This window comes from Mauremys reevesii, linkage group 3 (genome assembly GCF_016161935.1).
Source record: "Mauremys reevesii isolate NIE-2019 linkage group 3, ASM1616193v1, whole genome shotgun sequence".
In the NCBI taxonomy this organism is placed as follows: Eukaryota; Metazoa; Chordata; order Testudines; family Geoemydidae; genus Mauremys; species Mauremys reevesii.
In genome coordinates this window covers 169,936,311-169,955,743 of record NC_052625.1, presented here as the reverse complement: position 1 = coordinate 169,955,743, position 19,433 = coordinate 169,936,311, and the positions used below count along the sequence as shown (strand labels likewise).

At 41.7% G+C, this 19,433-nt stretch overlaps 1 protein-coding gene and 1 long non-coding RNA gene across 2 annotated transcripts in view; one reads left to right on the top strand and one right to left on the bottom strand.

Annotated features, from left to right (window-relative positions):
• Nucleotides 1-19,433, top strand: part of DLGAP2 (DLG associated protein 2) — a 405,020-nt gene that overhangs the window by 208,549 nt on the left and 177,038 nt on the right. The gene's annotated exons all lie outside the window — the stretch shown is intronic.
• On the bottom strand, nt 11,479-17,327 carry LOC120399954. Its single transcript, XR_005595420.1, has 3 exons — nt 17,278-17,327; nt 14,826-14,906; nt 11,479-11,543 (listed from the first exon to the last, which is right to left on the bottom strand). It is a non-coding gene; the product is annotated as an uncharacterized LOC120399954 (long non-coding RNA).

The window sequence follows — 19,433 nt, the reverse complement described above, 5'->3', positions numbered from 1 at the left end:
TGCTGCTTGATATTGCTCAGTCGGCTGCTACTTCTTCACCATAGCTTAGTTTAGTCAAGGCACCAGCTTCTGGTTTATTAGCATTTGTTATAGAAGGAGATTTCATTCCCTGGCAAACGTGATAAATAGCCTGTCCCTGCACACACACGATTTTTCTGGCAGAGTTGGGACACTTTCTTTCCTCACAGAGAGATTTATCTCCAGTGTGGAATGTTTTACAATGCCTCCTAGGCGAGGACTGTGTGCTTATCTTTGGTCATTAGTTATTAATTGTCTCCTCCTGTGCTAGTTCAGCAAGCCATATGTGTAACTATATTAGCTTTGCTGACTTAGGCCCTTGTCCTGTTTACATTCATATGGATTCCCACTGACTTCCTAGGGATACTGTGGGGGTGTAAGGGTCTAAAGCTGTGGATCTTTAAGTGGATTCACAGCCCTAGCATAAAATCAGGCCTGGTCTACACTAGGAGTTTATGTCGAATTTAGCAGCGTTAATTCGATTTAACCGTGCACCCGTCCACACCAGGAAGCTAATTAGTTTGACCTAGAGGGCTCTTTAGTTCGAATTCTGTACTCCTCCCCGACGAGGGGAGTAGCGCTAAATTCGACATGGCTATGTCAAATTAGGCTATGTGTGGACGGAAATCGACCTTAGTAGCTCCGGGAGCTATCCCACAGTGCACCACTCGACGTTCTGGACAGCAGTCCGAGCTTGGATGTTCTGACCAGCCACACAGGAAATGCCCAGGGAAAATTTGACACACTCCGGTGCCTTGTGGATGTTCTGCAGGACCGCAGGCAGGAGGACAGAGCCCCCCTGCACTGTATCTGCAACCGCCCTCCCCTGCCACAAAGTCCCAAACCCCCCTCACCCAAAGTAACAAGAAGGAGGGGCGACAGGGGCCGTGAAAACTGTCACTGCACCCCTGCAGAGTGCACAAATACAAGAAGGCTCTCATTCCCTAAACACTGAGAAGTCCTTTCCTTCCTGGCTCACCGAAGCCCCAATCCCAGTTTCATCCTCTAACTGTGTAGTTGATTATTAAAAGTAGTTGACGGAAATAGTAATTAACAGCAAAGTTTTTCTACAGAAGACTGTCTGTGAAGGGGGGGAAAGGGGGTTGTTAATTGCATAGGACAGTCACCTTTACCAGGGTACAGACATGGGGGCAGGATCAACAACAGGTCACACACACAGTGCAGTCAGTAGGCACCCTGGTCGGTCTGGGAGGTGTTTTCCATGTTCTGTGTGGGTGGGGGGTACGTGACTTTGTGGCATGGGAGGGCGGTTACAGAACTTATGCAGCGGTCCTTGTCCCGGACCACAGAGCCACGCAGCAGGGGAATCTGTAACCGTCCTCCCCTGCCACAAGGTCACGTAGCCCCCGCACACAGAGTCCCGAAAAGGAGGGATGGCAGGCTCCGTTGAAACAACCAGTCCGGCACTGCAGACCGCTCTAGGAGCAGGAGCCTGTCATTCCTCGAGTGTAGAAGCGGTGTTAACATCACTGTACACCCTACCCACCACAGTCTGCGTCCCTGTTTCAACCCTTTAACGCGAATTCATTAATAAAGAAAACGTTGTTAATTAACAATGTTCCATTAACTTTATTTTTAAATGTGTGTTGGAAGGGGGAAACGTGGAGAACGGGGTATGTAACCACAGAAGAAAGTCAACAGTAACTGAAGCAGGGGCAGGTTCAGCTTCTCTGTAAAGAAACTGAACAGTCACTACCGTGCTCCCTGAGGAACCTAGCTTTCAAAGCCTCCCGGATGCACAGCGCTTCCCGCTGGGCTCTTCTAATTGCACGGCTGTCTGGCTGAGCGTAATCAGCAGCCAGGTGATTTGCCTCAACCTCCCATCCCGCCATAAAGGTCTCCCCCTTGCTCTCACAGAGATTGTGGAGCACACAGCAAGCTGCAATAACAATGGGGATATTGGTTTCGCTGAGATCCGTGCGAGTCAGTAAGCTCCTCCATCTCCCCTTGAGACGTCCGAAAGCACGTTGAATGATGACAGTTACCCAAGACCACCCTCGACACATTTTTCCCCCCAGCATGCATTGTGGGGAAATCCCAGAATTCAAATGGGCAGCGGGGATTGCGGGAACTGTGGGATAGATTCCCACAGTGCACCGCTTCCAATGTCGACGCTTGCCCCGTTAGTGTGGACTCACAAAGTCGAATTAGTGTCCTTAGTGTGGACACACAAATTCGACTTTGTAAGGTCGATTCCACAAATTCGAATTAAGTTAAATAGAACGAATCTGGTAGTAGCAGCAAAGAATCCTGTGGCACCTTATAGACTAACAGACGTTTTGCAGCATGAGCTTTTGTGGGTGAATGCCCACTTCGTCGGATGCACGAGTCGTACGAATCTGGTAGTGTAGACATACCCTCACTGTCTTGTATGGACATGTTAGTTATGAGATTTAAGGTTCTTCATTGGGGGAAACTCTAACCACACAAACTATATGGGTCTTTGTATCATTTTTGTTGCTCTCTCCTAAACTCTCTCCAATTTGTCCACATCTTTCTTAAAGCGAGGTGCCCAAAACAGGATGCAATATTCCAGCTGAGGCCTCACCCATGCTGAGCAGAATGGAACAGTTACTTCCTGCGTCTTACTGTCAGTACGTGCAAGAATTATGTTAGCCTTTTTTGCAACGGCATCACATCATTGGCTCATGTTCAATTTGTGATTTACTATAAATCTCAGATCCTTTTTGGTGGATATAGTGTAGTTGGATTTTCAGAAAGCCTTTGACAAGGTCCCTCACCAAAAGCTCTTAAGCAAAGTAAGAAGTCATGGGATAAGAGAGAAGGTCTTCTCGTGGATCAGTAACTGGTGAAAAGTTAGGAAACAAAGGGTAGGAATAAATGGTCAGTTTTCAGAATGGAGAGAGGTAAATAGTGTTGTCCCCCAGGGATCTGTACTGGGACCGGTGCTGTTCACCCTATTCATAAATGAGCCAGAAAAAGGAGTACACAGTGAGGTGGCAAAATTTGTAGATGATACAAAATTATTCAAGATAGTTAAATCCAAAGCAGACTGGAATAACAGTGCATAATTAGCATGGCCATGAAAGGTATTACTATTATCACGTCCTTTACAACAACAATAACATAATCCTACACTAAACAACAATAATACAAACATTAACATTCCCATTGTAATAATATAATGGGGTTGCTATACATCCTTAATCACAAAACACAATACATTATACTTAATACATAAAATAAACACTCTATAGACTGTATAAAGAACATATTTCTCAACTTGATACATATTTTGAAGCATATGAATTTGCCCTTGTAATTGAGATTGTTGGGAACCCTCCCACATCACTCAGGGGAAGAAAAACTTTAATGCCCCAAGCCCTAAGCCACTTTCATACTCTCACACGTATGTCCAGACTGGCCACCTCTGTGTATAATATCCAGAGAAGTGGGGGAAGGTGGACAAGAGATTATCCTGTATACAGCTTGTCCAGAATCTCCAACTTGCTTCCACTCTTGGGAGGGCCATTCTTTTACACCCTGGGGTCTCCTGCAGCGTCTCTTTCAGAGATTCCAGTCCAGGCCGGCTGCCTATGGCTTCTTCAACGTCCCCAAAACCACGTCAGCTCCAGGGTTGCAAAGGTAAACTGTTGGATCTCACTGGACAGCTAAGCTTTGCAAGTGTAATCTCAGTCCTGTAGCTTGTATTGCCTTTGGTTTGGCTCTGTCTATATTTTTTCACAGCCAGCTGGGGCTGAAAGCAGTTTTTCTTTGTACTTGGCATGGTCTGTGTTGATTCTTGACCTTGAACGCAGAGCAGCTTTCTCTTTATCTCTGGGCCAAGCTGAATTTTAACCCATTCCTTTCCTCAATAGACAAATTGCTCCCACTGTGTGTCAGAGGCTTTTTGGTGATTAAAAGCTCCTCTGAGATGTATGATCTTATCTAGATTGAAGGTACCTTCTAATGGGCATTGTTTAGATGGATTTTCACGCGTGTAAAGATTCCAATTGTCTAAATACCTGCAGGTTCTAGGACCATAATGTATGTACATGTAATATGCTGGGGTACCCCTAGGGGGTGAGGGGGGAATGCTTAGACTGTCCCCCATTTTCCAATCACACACACACAGGGAGGGTGCCCTGTCCGCTAGCAGCTCATAAACTAAGGATATCACATCACAGGTCACTCACACAGGAAAGGTTAACGAGGATGGCCACGACCCTCCTACACCTCCCTTCAGCAAAGACCGTCGGCTAGTCTCAGAGAGACGGTGCCGCTTACTCTCATTGCTTACAGTGAGATGATCAGACCAGTCAGTGGCTCACACGGAGAGGAAAGGGGGAGGGAAGATGGGTTCACACAATCCTAGACCCAGGCAGGCCCTCGCCGGATGATGTCAGGCAGAGACAGCCCACCTTGGGTCGGATCTTTTACCAATCCACTAGGTGGAGTCACTGGGCTTGCATTAGAGTATTTCTGGTCACGAGCCCACTAGCTTCGCAGAATACTCTGGGCGTCTTCTGGCGACTCTCATTCACACTGGTATACCCACACACACACCAAGGCCTCTATTTCTAAATACCATGATGCATCTTTACCTTATGTCCAGACTCAATACACTTTCCCTTATCTGTGGCGGTTAAAACCCCTCTTGAGGGTAAAAACCCCTCAGCACCGGTGCATTAACCTTATGCATTTCCCTTATGCATTAACCTTATTGGGGGGTGGCAAAACTAAGTCCCCAGCACCACATCAAACTAACCTTATTGGGGCGGCAAAACAATTCCCCAGCACCGCTCTGCATCTGATTTTGCTGCACAGTCAATAAGTTCGGATGGCGTAAGCCCAACAGGGACAAACGGCCCCACGGGCAGTCCTCTTCTGATACCCCAATAGAGATTTCAAAAGGTCTCTACCTCTATTGAGGTGCCATGGGGTTCTAAGGGGAACGGTCTGCAGCAGCTGCTGTTGTCTCCGCAGGTGTTGCCATCCCGGATGAGCCCCCAGATCGTTGGAGAAAAACAGAGTTCTCACTCTTTGATTGGATGCACCAAGTCAGATACTTTGTTATCTCTAGGGCCTGGTCTACACTACGACTTTAGTCAAATTTAGCAGCTTTATCTCAATTTAACCCTGGACCCATCCACATAACAAAGCACTTTTTTTCGACTTAAAGGGCTCTTTAAATCGAATTCTTTACTCTGCCTCCAACGAGGAGATTAGCGCTGAAATCAGCCTTGCCGGGTCAAATTTGGGGTAGTGTGGATGCAATTCAACAGTATTGGCCTCCGGGAGCTATCCCAGAGTGCTCCATTGTGACCTCTCTGGACAGCACTCTCAACTCAGATGCACTGGCCAGGTAGACAGGAAAAGGCCCGTGAACTTTTGAATTTAATTTCCTGTTTGGCCAGCGTGACGAGCTCATCAGTATGATATGCACATTGCCGGGGCACATTGCCCGGCCCATACTTTGTGAGAAGTCTATGACCATGTCTGTGTCCTCATCACTCTCAACACCGCACGGCCGTCGCCTTCTCGCCTGGTTTTGTGCAAAACAATTGTCTGCCGTTGCTCTGATGGAGGGAGGGGCGACTGACAACCTGGCTTACAGGGAATTAAAATCAACAAAGGGGGTGGATTTGCATCAAAGAGAAACCCAAACAACTGTCTCACAGAATGGCCACCTCAAGGATTGAACTCAAAACTCTGGGTTTAAGCAGGCCGTTGATTTCACAAAACAAATCGGGTCAATCTCTTGTTTTGATCCACTCCATCTATCTTTTACATCTTAGGCTGGCAGCAGACGGTGCAGTATGACTACTAGCCATCGTCATTCCCTGGGTGCTTAGCAGAATATGGGAATGACCTGGCTGAGTCACTCCCATTTCTGCCCAGGCGCCCCTGACCGACCTCACCGAGGTCGGCTAAAAGAGCACCCAGGAATACAACAATGATGGCTACCAATCGTAATGCACCGTCTGCTGCCAAAAGGCAATGAGCTCCTGCTGTGTAGCAATGCAGTCCCACGTCTGCCAGCACCCAGGAGACGTACGATGACGGTGAGCTGAGTGGGCTCCATCTTGCCGTGATATGGCGTCTGCTCAGGTAACCCAGGAAAAAAAGGCGCAAATTGATTGTCTGCCATTGCTTTCATGGAGGGAGGGAGAGAGGGAGAGGGGGGTCTGACGACGTACCAGAACCACCTGCAACACTGTTTTTGCCCCATCAGGCATTGGGATCTCAACCCAGAATTCCAATGGGCAGCGGAGACTGCAGGAACTGTGGGATAGCTACCCACAGCTATCCACAGTGCAACGCTCCGGAAGTCGACGCTAGCCTTGATACTGTGGACTCAGTCCGCCGACTTAATGCACTTAGAGCATTTTGTGTGGGGACACAAACAATCGACTCTATAAAAATGATTTCTAAAAAATCGACTTCTATAAATTCGACCTAATGTCGTAGTGTAGACATACCCTAGCAATTGGTTTGTGACTACTTTTATACCTGAAGAAATGGCATTTTGCCTTTTAGAAAGTGTATGTTATTCCATGGGTTAGAGTTAGTAAGTAATCTGTTGAACCATTCATTTTTCAGACTAATTAACCTGTTAAGTTTAGATGTTATATGAACATTGTATTCTTTTCTATTGCTTGTGGCTGAAATCATAGTTTACCAGCCAGTGCCTGCTCAATCATGCTGTTGGCAACTGTGGCATTCAGTAATAAGTTAGAGTAAATCTTACTTTGTCTAATTGTATTTTCTAAATTTTCTCTGTCGTTTTTCAGAATTCTTTGGAAGATTAGGGAGAGGTGGACATTGCAAAACAAATGATAAGGAACTGTGTTTAATCCAAGGTTCTCAGCATCAGAAATCTCTGACGTCTAAAGTCATTACCATTTGGATGATGAATCAATCTATTCAAACATATTGTTGGAGAAATTATATTATAAAGATGCTACTTTCTAACTAGCCTCTTGAGGACTGATTCAATTCTGATCTCACACTTAAATTGAGGTTTAGTTGGATTACTCCTGATTTACATCACAATAAATCAGAGCAAGCTGAGGAACATACAGTGCAATCTTGATAGATAACAGAAAAAGTAAAGACATCAAACCACCGATGTATGGGGAATGGTTTGATGACAAAACAAAAAGGACGGTTGTGACTCATTGACTATTCCTGATGTTTCCCATGTGTTGCAGAATTCTGTGGGTAAGATCAGAAATGAGTGAATATTCTCATAAATTGCACTTGTCTTGGTGGGAGCCACTGGCCCATGGTTCAGCAGTAATTTTCAAGTTGCATTAATTCTGTATACGTTTTGCATGGCCTTTTGCAGCTCACCTTGGGTGAAATTTTCACCTGAGCAGAATGCCAGTAAAAGACCTACATACCAAATAAATTTCACATAAGCCCTCAACATCTGAAGTGGGATTAAAGTGGTGCATATGCTTTTTGCTGATCGTAAACTCTGAGTCTGCCAAGCAGAGCTGTGTGCGAACTGGAATTTCTCTTCCACAGAAAATTCTGAAGTTCCAAATAAAAAAATATATAAAAAAACCATTCAGAATCAGACAGAAAGACAGAGATGCAGAATTTTTCAAGGGCGGGTATATAAAAAGAATCAGTTTCAGAAGAACTAATATGAAATTTTTCAAAATGTTCCAGTCCCACCTCCCAGGGGCTTTTCAGTTTTCTGGATGCAGCAGCCTGCTGGGCAGGCTGCCAAGGAATCTGGGGTTCCCAGGGCTTTCTGAGTTCTCAGCAGCCTGCCTATTGAGCCACTTGGAAGACTTGGAGCCTGAGCTCCCCAGGAGTTTGCCAGATGTGCTGCCGAGGTGCTGAGAGGCTGGAAGCCCTGAGATCCCCAGCTCTGTGGCAGTCCACCAGGTGAGCTGCTGAGGAGCCTGGAAGGCCACGGAGCTTGATCTAACTGGTAGCCAGCAAGGCATGCTGCTGAGGAGGCAGGAAACAAGGCAGGCGTCTGTTGGAAACATGACTGGTTTTTTGTCAAAATCTAAACATTCCCAGTGGATTGTTTCAATTTTGATTTAAAATGGTTTGTTAGAAAATTGCTAACAGCTCTGCTGCCAAACATGGAACATAGTGTGTGATAAAGACCCAAAATGAGGGACACAAAAAATTACTCATTCAGGAATCTGAAAATGATGTGGGATTCTTTCCTTCGTTGAAAATAACTTTCTATAATCTCAGTTTTAAGATAGCAGCAAAGAATCCTGTGGCACCTTATAGACTAACAGACGTTTTGCAGCATGAGCTTTCGTGGGTGAATACCCACTTCTTTGGATGCAAGTAGTGGAAATTTCCAGGGGCAGGTTTATATAAGCAAGCAAGAAGCAAGCTAGAGATAACGAGGTTAGTTCAATCAGGGAGGATGAGGCCCTGTTCTAGCAGTTGAGTGAAAACCAAGGGAGGAGAAACTGGTTCTGTAGTTGGCAAGCCATTCACAGTCTTTGTTTAATCCTGAGCTGATGGTGTCAAATTTGCAGATGAACTGGAGCTCAGCAGTTTCTCTTCGAAGTCTGGTCCTGAAGTTTTTTTGCTGCAGGATGGCCACGTTAAGATCTGCTATTGTGTGGCCAGGGAGGTTGAAGTGTTCTCCTACAGGTTTTTGTATATTGCCATTCCTAATATCTGATTTGTGTCCATTTATCCTTTTCCTTAGAGACTGTCCAGTTTGGCCGATGTACATAGCAGAGGGGCATTGCTGGCATATGATGGCATATATTACATTGGCGGACGTGCAGGTGAATGAACCGGTGATGGTGTGGCTGATCTGGTTAGGTCCTGTGATGGTGTCGCTGGTGTAGATATGTGGGCAGAGTTGGCATCGAGGTTTGTTGCCTGGATTGGTTCCTGAGTTAGAGTTACTATGGTGCGGTGTGCAGTTACTGGTGAGAATATGCTTCAGGTTGGCAGGTTGTCTGTGGGCGAGGACTGGCCTGCCACCCAAGGCCTGTGAAAGTGTGGGATCATTGTCCAGGATGGGCTGTAGATCCCTGATGATGCACTGGAGGGGTTTTAGCTGGGGACTGTATGTGATGGCCAGTGGAGTCCTGTTGGTTTCTTTCTTGGGCTTGTCTTGCAGTAGGAGGCTTCTGGGTACACGTCTAGCTCTGTTGATCTGTTTCCTTATTTCCTCGTGCGGGTACTGTAGTTTTGAGAATGCTTGGTGGAGATTTTGTAGGTGTTGGTCTCTGTCTGTGGGGTTAGAGCAGATGCGGTTGTAAAGTTTTAAGATACTTTATTTTGGATGTAAATAAATACATTTCAACAAGAAAAACCAAGAGGACACTGGAATTAAGATAACTTTGGAACTAAAATGAGTAACATTCTTTGAAAAGAAGTACACTTGAGAGATAAGGTGGTGACACTCTGCGGAGGGGTATATTTCTCTCCTCATGATTAGTTGGCTTCCATCTCTTTTGCCTATCGCCATGCTTTGCTTTTCTTTGGCAACAGTTGAATATAGCTGAAGTGTGGGAGACTTTATTTTTTGCTTCCCAGTCATTTGTGAAACTTGTTGTCCTTCTGGATAAAGTCTGGTGAACTCCTGACTGTATATAATGTTAAGTTAAGGACTTTTTTTTTTCAGTTGTGCTTGTAATTAATTTTGTTTGTCGTTTTATTAGTTAATTGTTGTTGTTGTAAAGTGCTCTGTTGGTGCTTGACATTAAGGCTGCAATATAAAACTGTGTGATTAGATGTCTCACTATTTACTTTAAAACAGAATTGAAGGAAAATAAAATGAAAATTTCATCTGGACCATAGTTATTATAGGATGATGTATATTTTGATTTACAAAATAAATTAATGCATTACTTGGTATCTTTTCAATTAAACATTTTCTTCCTTGAAAATCTGAAACATAATTATTTGAGGGCTGCAGAGGCAGCAGTAATTCTGATGTTGGGCTTGTCAAGTTATTGTGAACATTCTGCTAAGGCAGTGATTTTTCTGCATTGTCAGTCATCCATTTTTGCTCTACATTAGTCTGGGACGCTGCTCAAAATGACATTGTCAAAAGCCTCTTAAATTGCAGTACATCTTAAATAGCTCCAATGCATCAGTATGTTGAAGGAAACAGGTCAGAATGAAGAATCTATTCCATTCTTTCAAAATAATGATATTCAGATGTTGTAAGCTAATTCTGTATTCCATGGGAACTCATATGAAGGAAGGTGTAAAATTGGAATTATAGCCAAGGGCAAATCCTAAAGGAAATTAATTTGGACTAAGGGTTGCAGAAGTGGTCAATTAGTTTGGCTTATGTCATTAATCTGCCAACATGATATTTTAAAATATAGATTCTGGCAGTTCTCTGAATTATTGTGTATAATTATTGTACCTGTTAGATGCATGCAGAAAATGTAAAAGTAATGTTCTGATATTGCATTAAATCCTACATTTGCTTGAAAAGAAACTAACTACTTTGCATAACATACTGTCATGGAGTAGTAAGAATGGTCTGTTGCTAAGGTCTGTGGTCTAAGAGTCAGAAGTTACAGTTCTAAGTAGATTTCTTACATGATCTTTGGCAAGTCACTTAGCTTCCTTATCTTAAAAATATGGATAAAAAATCCCCAAGGCTAAACTCATTAACATGTATCATATTCTTTGAAACCTTCATCTAGGAGGTGCTCTAAAAATACAGAAGTATTATTATTAAATATTTGGTAACATTTCTAACTAACCTCGCTAACATACCATATAGATGTTGCTCCGTAGTTCAGAGTTCATGACTTCAATGGAGCGATTCCAATTTACAGCAGCTGCAGATTATGCCCAGAACACTTTACAAAATGACAGCTTCATTTAGTATCATACATTTTTCTATACCACAGTATGCTTTTTGTCAGGGTTACAAGAACATTCATAATCTTTATGACCCCAGACAGCTCAATATTAAGTAAGGTTCCTCCATGAATTTTGGCTCTTTATATATCCAGCACAGTGGAATATAGGAGAGCAACCTATATTTTAAAATAGTTTTAAGCTATTAGTTACCATAATCATTATTATTATACATAAAGGACAGCAGCCTCAAAATAATGTGACCCCAGTATACTTTTTATTTTTTTCTAAGTACATTTTTACCATTTACATTTTTTACTGTGACAAAGCTGTGACTTTTTCTTAGTTCTTGACATAAGCAACCAGCCTTGCCCGCATGTTACCAGGGCTATGAAGGGGAGGAATTGGCAGCTAACCAACTTACTGAAAACTGAATGGGTACTAAGACAAGTTTAATGTATTGCAAAGAATAAAATTCTGATACCTTTTCCTGTTGCAAAGATTTTAACAAGAATAAATAGTGGTATGACGTGAATCTACTCTCCAGACAGTTACTATAATAAGAATGTTAAAAGTACAAATATAAAGCATAGTATTTACTGTTTTAAGATTAGACTGATGGATGGTATGATTTTAGTGTAATTCTTGATAGCTTGCCTTTACCATTTTTCTTTTTCAGTTAGTCCAGTAAATGCTGCCCGTATGGAGTATGTAGCCTGTGTGTGGAGTAAAAATGCAAAGAGCAAATTAGTCTGGTAATAATTACTATTTATTTCTAGTGTTAATTTTCCTTCTCTACCTGATAGGCCTAATTCTGGTTTTACATCAATTTAATTCTCTTTCCTTAATTGGACTTGCTCCTGATTGACACGGGAGTAAATGAGATCAGAGGCAGGCCATGTATGTTCAGAAGAAGAGTAGATTATCCCAATGACATGCATAATTAATTGACAGCTGTTAAGTTAACAGTGTTGCACTTTCACCTTCCAAATACTGTGGGTCGGGGGTCAGGCTCAGTGGAGGACTTAAGATCACCTTCAAATGTACCATTAATGATAAGGGAACAGATTGTGATACTCTTACTCATAATGAGACTCAGTGATTGAGTAGTTCTGCAGAAAGAGTCCTTTTGCCTTCATTGGAACCACTTTTGGCGAAAGGTGCTACTCAGGATAGGATAAGCTACTTAGTGTGAGCCAGGGCGTTTCAATCTGGCTCTGAGCATATGTGAAGGTTACAGGGCTCCAAACTTCTGACTTAGGCCACAACTACCCGGGTATGGAAATGAAGCATCGCTTTGGTGAGAATATGCTTTGGCATCGTGCTACATCAGCTGTTCAAAAATTTTCACAGCCACTTTTTACTGATTATGAAGTATTGAAAAAAACAGGGTTGTTTTTTTTTTTTAATACAAAGTTGAAAGATCCATTTTGGAACTTGGGACTGTGTACATATGACTTGAGTGCATTTAGGGTGGAGTAAGCACAAGAGACTTAAGCAGTTCAGTGTACTTGTTGTGCTGGCCTTTCTGCAACAAGTCAGGGTGAATGTTACCCATACCGTATGACTGGCAGGGGAGGATGGAGCCCAGGGGAGTAGATCCAGCTTGTTCCTCAAATTCCAGAGGGAGTCAGGCTAATTCAGAGTTTGACAAACTTTAAGTGCCTGGTGAAAGGCCCTCATTTGGACCTTCCCCACCATAACCAAACTAATAGTAGATGGGAAACCATGTAGATGAGTATTGTAAGCAGTGCCTTCTCTATCAATTAATAGAGAAAAGCAGAAGACTAGGAACCTTGCCTGGCATAGTTAACTTAAAACACTACAGTGATGGGAACCATAGAAAACCCCATGAAAGTCAGGTGGGTAGAGAGGGGAACAATTTGTCAAGCTCCCTCTGAAATGAGGGCTGTACTGCCATCAGACCTTTTCTGGTGTTTTATCTGTCACAATATGAGCTTCTTAGAAGAATCACTTTTGTATTTGTGATGACAATGAAGGTCTTAGAATGGAAAGCAGCTGTGTTAGCTCAAGTATGTTGCCTGTTGCCATGGGAACTGTAGAATGTTTTATATAAGAACTTTATCTAGAATGTATATGGCATCTTATGCTAACATAATATTAATCCTTCCTGCAGTTTTAGATTTTTATTTTTATTTTTTTACTGGCAATATGGAGCAATAATTCTACGAGAGGAAATGATATACTATTCCCTGGGAAACATCCCTCATAAAGATAGACTTCACAATTTTCAGTACAATGGGGAGATAGCATCCTTACTTAAGTTAGACATTATTGATGTTTTAAAATACATAAAGGTATAGAAGAATGTGATTTTGAAGCCTGAGCTTTGGAACAAGGCTACCAAACATTATGTGTTCAGAACATTGCAATCATGAACTAGACTTCACCTCACCCCTCTCTTCTGCACAGCCTTTTACCACTAAATTATTATTTCTGGAGGTAACAACAAATAACAGCAAAATATCAGCTTTCATCCTAAGAATTTTTTTAAAAAAACTGAATTGTACCTCTGATACTCAAGATTCACCTGCCATCCACTTTTATGTAGAAAGGCAATGTTGTTTATCAATAGTAGTCAACAATAAAATATTAGAAACCCTGAGGAATTTTAGTCAGAGCCCAATTTCAAATACTTTTTATTTAAAAGATTATTAAATTGAACTAAACTATATAAAAAGTCCAAATTGCATGAAATCTAACACTATATGAAATTTCACACCCACACATCTATAATAATTTTTGTCTCTGCAAAAGTTCAGTTACAAATTGGTACCATGCATGCTATACCATAGTAGGAAGCAGCTGTTATAACTGTTCATTTCTTATTTAGTACCAAGTACTATAGTTTTCTCAAGCACAAACTATTTATTTTCATGTTTGAAACTGTTTTGTGTTGTCTTTTTTTTTAAACTGGAATACACGCATTTTATATGCTTGAGTTGGAAATGCTTGTTTTCCCCATGGACACTGTTTTATAAAGTTGCGCACACAGTAAGTAACGGGTTTATCTACCTATATGCAAGAAACTGGAACTAAACTGATTTAAGGATACCTTGGGTGGAAAAACTGCATTTTTATTAAGTGCTGATTCATGTGAAAAAATACAAGAGGAAAGCAATTAATAATTAATGCAGCTCTATATTCATAAATAAAATTAATGTAAAAATGTTCCAAACAGTATTTCTCCCTTAAGCAGGATAATACTTTTCATTCATCTAATAGCATGGAATAGTCACTTTGAACAGTATAGGCAACTTTTTTAAGTGAGGGAACTTTCTCCTAATTTAAATTATTTTAAGTATGGAATGGCCTCATGTTTTCATTAAAATAAACAAAACATCCTATTTCAAAGCATTATTAAAATAAGCAGCTTTTGGAGAACCAAAGATCCAACACTACATATGAATTGTGATAGGTGAGATTTCAGATTTCTTTTTAAATAATGCCCAGATGTCATAGTAATCCGTTACTTTTCATATACCTGTGGTTACGGTGACCAGAGGTCCCAATTTTATAGAGACAGTCCTGATATTCAGGGCTTTGTCTTAAATACGTGCCTATTATCCTGCACCCCTTGTCCTGATTTTTCATATTTGAAAGGATCTATGACCAGCAAGAAAAAAGTCTGATTACAAACAGAAACATCTAAAATTAAAAAGAAATCTATTACTCTGTTTTCATGAGAAATGCAGTGGCATTAAAAAGTAGCATGTCTCTGTTTCAAGCAAGCATGAATAATAATTTTGTTTTTATTTTTTATTTTTATAGTTACATGGCTACGGTCTAATCCATCTTTCCTTCCTCCAGTGAGCTCCACTGGGAGTGTTGGATACACAAGGAGTACTGGATTGGATTTTAGCATAGTTGTGTAGAGCAAGCTGCAGACCATAGGCCATTCAGGATTGGAACTGTTTGATGGTACTCTATATGTTCTAAAACTCTTCAAAACAATAACGAAGTAAAATCATTCTTACCCATTTGCAGAAACACCAGACCAGCCTGGTAAAAATTCCCTCTGGTCTCTCCCATCAGGTTTTCAGAAAAGGAGCTGATGGCTATTCTCAAGCACAAAATTAGTACCCTGTTAGTTTATAAATCCCAGACTGTTTTACTGTAGATAAGTACATATATGTAGGATCAGATTATCTCCAACTTTTTCATTGGTGTGCAAATGAGAGAGGGTACAGTGAAGACCCTCCTCCCTTGTACTTCTATACAGCAAACAGGCATAGCTGTAGTGAAAAGGGCAGGGAGAAAGCAGGGCTATGTCATTGCCCCCTCCCCTCCACCACTCACATGAGAGTATGCACCTACTGAGCCTGCAGAATATCCCCTTACCTTCCGTGTAATATGGTGGCTGCACACCAACTCAACACAGGGCTTGTGAGTACTGTTGGGCCTTGATAGCTTAATAATTGAAGAGTCTTTTAGATAGGGAATTAATATAATAGAAAAAGCACTCAGGTTTATTTAAGTAGTAAGAAAGTGAAAACAAATCTATTAGTAAGTGATCTTAATCTAGGGCAGAGTTAAGGTTAGGCCTCTGAGTGTGCTGGATGTGTACATTTTGGATAGGTGGATGCTGTAAGATCCAGAGGGGAGTTATGTCTTTGGGTACATTTTGGTATTGTAAGGACATTGGATGGGATGGTGAAACAGGAACTGAGATTGGTCTAAATGTTAATATCACCTTAACTGTTGATTTCTTTGACTATAGAATATTTACAGTTGAGCACACTTAGGCTGTTCTCCACTATGCTCAGGGAGGTAATACATAGAAAAAATGGACAAGCTATGCTAAAACCATGAAAGGGGAAAGCAGTAACAATACAGCATATTCCCCTCACTTTCACAATCCATGCATGCCCAGGGATCAGTGTTTCTGTCCAAACTCCACCCTGCCATATACATCATATAAAATATACAAAGTGGGCCCTTGAGCTCAGGATGCTTCCCAAAATATCTGCAAGCGGGGTGAAATGAGAGGGTGGAGGTTCCAGCAAATATATATTGAGCCCCAAATTTTTCTTGACGGGCCTGTGTATCAGCCTCATTGCTTTTGGGGTTGTGGTTCTGTATCTAATAATATGTTGCAAAGGGTTCCTCTTCAGCTAGGAAAGTGGCTTATTTCGTTTTTAAACAGACTTACTCTTTAAAATAGTGCATTTAAAATTATAGGACAAAAGTATTTATAAACTTGTCTAAATAATTAGTTTGAAAGTTTTACCTCATATTCCGTAAACTTTATCCATCTTTCACTATTATGCAATTTCATATGAGCTATCAGTGGAATCTTGGCATACTGTAATGGTGTAAAACTTTTATTTATTAAATACCCAATTCTTCATTCATGTGTACCCAAAGCTTTCATTGATTCAAATGGAAGTTGAGATATACAAGGAATTAAAGATTATACCCATTATAAGGAATAATGTGACTATAACTTTATCTGTCATTTCAGGCATTTAAACCTAGACCTTATGATGTATTGGAAGATTGCCAATTGAGTGAACTGAATTTCATCTTTGAGTTCTAGTGGGGAATAAGCCAAGTGATTCTCCACCAGCTATTCTGCAGTAACGTTGGTACTACACTAAGTTTAGTTGGAAGGGGTATCACTTGCGTACATTGCCAGTAAAGAACAATAATATCCGGTACTAGTAGTGAGGAACAGAACCATAAATAAAACAAGGCTATGGAGAAGAGGTGGTGCAAGGAGGCAGTTGTGGCTCTTCAATTCAGAGCCATATGGCCTTGGTGCAAGTCAGAGTTGAACAGGCGCAGCACTAATTTACACCATTAGAATAAGTGGAGAGAGGTCAAAGCTGGACATCTGGTTGGGACTGGGAACAGGTGGTCCTTGAATTGAGATCCAGGAACAAGCCAGGATCAGAACCAAAATCAGAGTACATAGTCAAGCCAGAATCAGTACCGTAGCCGGAGTCCAGGTGAAACCAGGAGTTGAAGCTGGGTGGTCAGAGTCCAGGGACAAGCCAAATCAGTATTGTAGCTTGGGTGCAGATAGAGGCCAAAGGTTGATGCTGGGCAGTCAGAGTCTGAGGGTCCAGGGAGCGTGAGGAAGCAGAAGCAAGGCTGGAGCGGGTCAGTAACAGGGCTGGAGCTAGGGCAGGGTAGGGAAAGGACAAGACTGGAATAGGGCTCAGGCAAGGGAGAGCAGGAATAGCAAGAGCAGTCTGTGAGTCTCAAGAATCTGATACACTGCGAGGTACCAAGAGAGTTCTGGGCAGGGTTGTATATTGCACAGACTGATCTGCAGCTCTGGCATGGTGGGGGAAATACCTTAGCCTGTGGATCATCTGACCTAGGCTCTGCCCCTGGATAGGCTGCTGCCACATGCCTGAAGAATGAGTCACTGCAGGCTCTGCGGGAAGAGTAAGTTAGTGCAGCTGAGTTGAGGCCACATACCTGATTGGTGACTCGCTACAGCTCTGTTGAAGGGGCAGTTATTAAGTGTCGGGAGGGGGGGGAATGGGTGGATGCAAGCTGCCCACATCTAAAGGCCCCTCCCTCCAGCCTAAAGGGAGGAGCTTCTGAACCCAGCTCTCAAATTGGCACAGGCTGTTTGAGGGGCAGTTTGAGGGGCAGCTGAGGGGCAGCTGTGAGGCAGCAGTTTGCCTCACAGCCTCCTCCAGCCACTTTAAAGCAACTTTGTTCCATTTTTGTACAAACTGAGCTTAGTGGACCAGAGAATCAATGCTCTATAACAAAACAAACCAGGCCAAATCCGTAGCTGGTGCAAACAGGCATATCAGCATGGAAATCAATGGAGCTATGTTGAAATTCTGGCCTTCTAGCTGGAATCCATATTTAAATATATTGAATCTTGTATGTTTCTAGCTCATGTCAGTAAAATTTACCTGCAGCATATGCAAAATGAAAGTTGGCTGATATGTTAAGCTAGTTAATTAGCCTTAAAAAAGCACAAAAATCAGGAAAACACTGTTAATGCTGATGATCACTTTGAACAGGATCTTTTAAATTATGATCTTTAAAACTGAATAGTGTGCCAATTAAAATGGATTTTTTTTTAAGCTGGTCTCTGTACCAACTGTCAGCTAGAAGTCTCATGAGTACTGCTACAACTCTAATCACAATGCTGTGCTTTTCAGGAATTTTTTGCTGATACTGAATAAAAAGGTCAGACAGTTCATGTAACATTCATTACTCTGTGTCAGCAGCATCAGACATCCTAGAGCTGCTTACTCTTATGGATGGCAAGCATGATTCTCTAACTCTTTTGGGGTAAAAGTAGAGTTCTCAGAGTCCTGATGTCTGAAATTCATCACGTTCTGACTGATTTTGGTATTGAAAATTACATGAAATACCCTAACTGAAGAAGGTCGGGTAGGGTGGGGTTGGAATAACTGTTAGCAGTAATTCTTATGTAACTAGAACACATGGTTGCATATCAGAAAAATTCTTTTTTTGGAATAATAACTGTCCCTAAGGCATTGTGAAATACTGTAATCTGTGAAACATCAGGCAGGATAAGAACTCACATTAGACATTTCACTTTTATTTCAGTCTCCATAGAAACTGAATGTTTAAATGTGTTATTTTTGTCTTTTGAGTCTTTTTGTGCCACAAAATTTGGATATGTGCTCAGGGGGGGAAAAACCTGTGAAATCCCAATTAAATGGTGTTGCCATATGTACCTTCGGCAGGCTAGTGAGATCTTTTTGAATGACTGGCGTGGCAAAAATGATCTCTTTGAAGGGATAAATACAGGCCTCCCTCAGTATGGTATACACTATGTCTAATTTTTTACTTGATTGCAAAAATTCTGTCAAGTGAACTATATACAATGTCTATATACGCTGCTGCTGTACCCCTTCCCCTCCCACCAATTCAGTTGAAATGTTGGAAGGTCTGTAACAGACAATTATCAGTATGGGCAGTGTGACCTTCCATTTCAACTGGCTCTTTGTATTCCAGCAGAAACAGGAAAAGGAAAAGAAAAAACACTACAGTTAAATCAAAGCTTTTTTGGGGGGGCGCACTCTTGAGAATAGTGTTTTAACGAAAAAACACTGCATTACTTAATTCCAGATCACGTAAAGCAATCTCTGGTAGCCTCACAAAGAGTAACATTCTGGTACCTCACTAACTCAAGAGCAAGGTGAACAGTTACTTTATCCCTGAAGGAGGAAATGGCAATATTGGTTATTTTTGCTGTTATTCCTTCACAGCGCTGTTACTGGGATGTTGATAATATCTGAAATTAACTTACAGGAAGGTGGAGTAGTGAGTATTTTGTGATTACTTAGTGGTGTATGTTAGTACTAAACAAAACACCCCTCATCACAATAAATAACATGAAAGGAGGTATACGTTAGTAGCTCGCTCTCTCCCCCCGCCCCCCATGGCTTTCTTCTTCATAAAGTGTTTGCTTGCTCTGATTTTGTTAATTAAATATATTTTCATTGTATGAAGAACTATAACAGTTACAATGAAATAAGGGAGAATAAATACCCAAACCAAAGGGGGGTACAATACAAGCCATATGCATCAATATTACATTTGTTCAGTGCTTTATGTTCTAGAAAAAGTCAGGAAGGAGA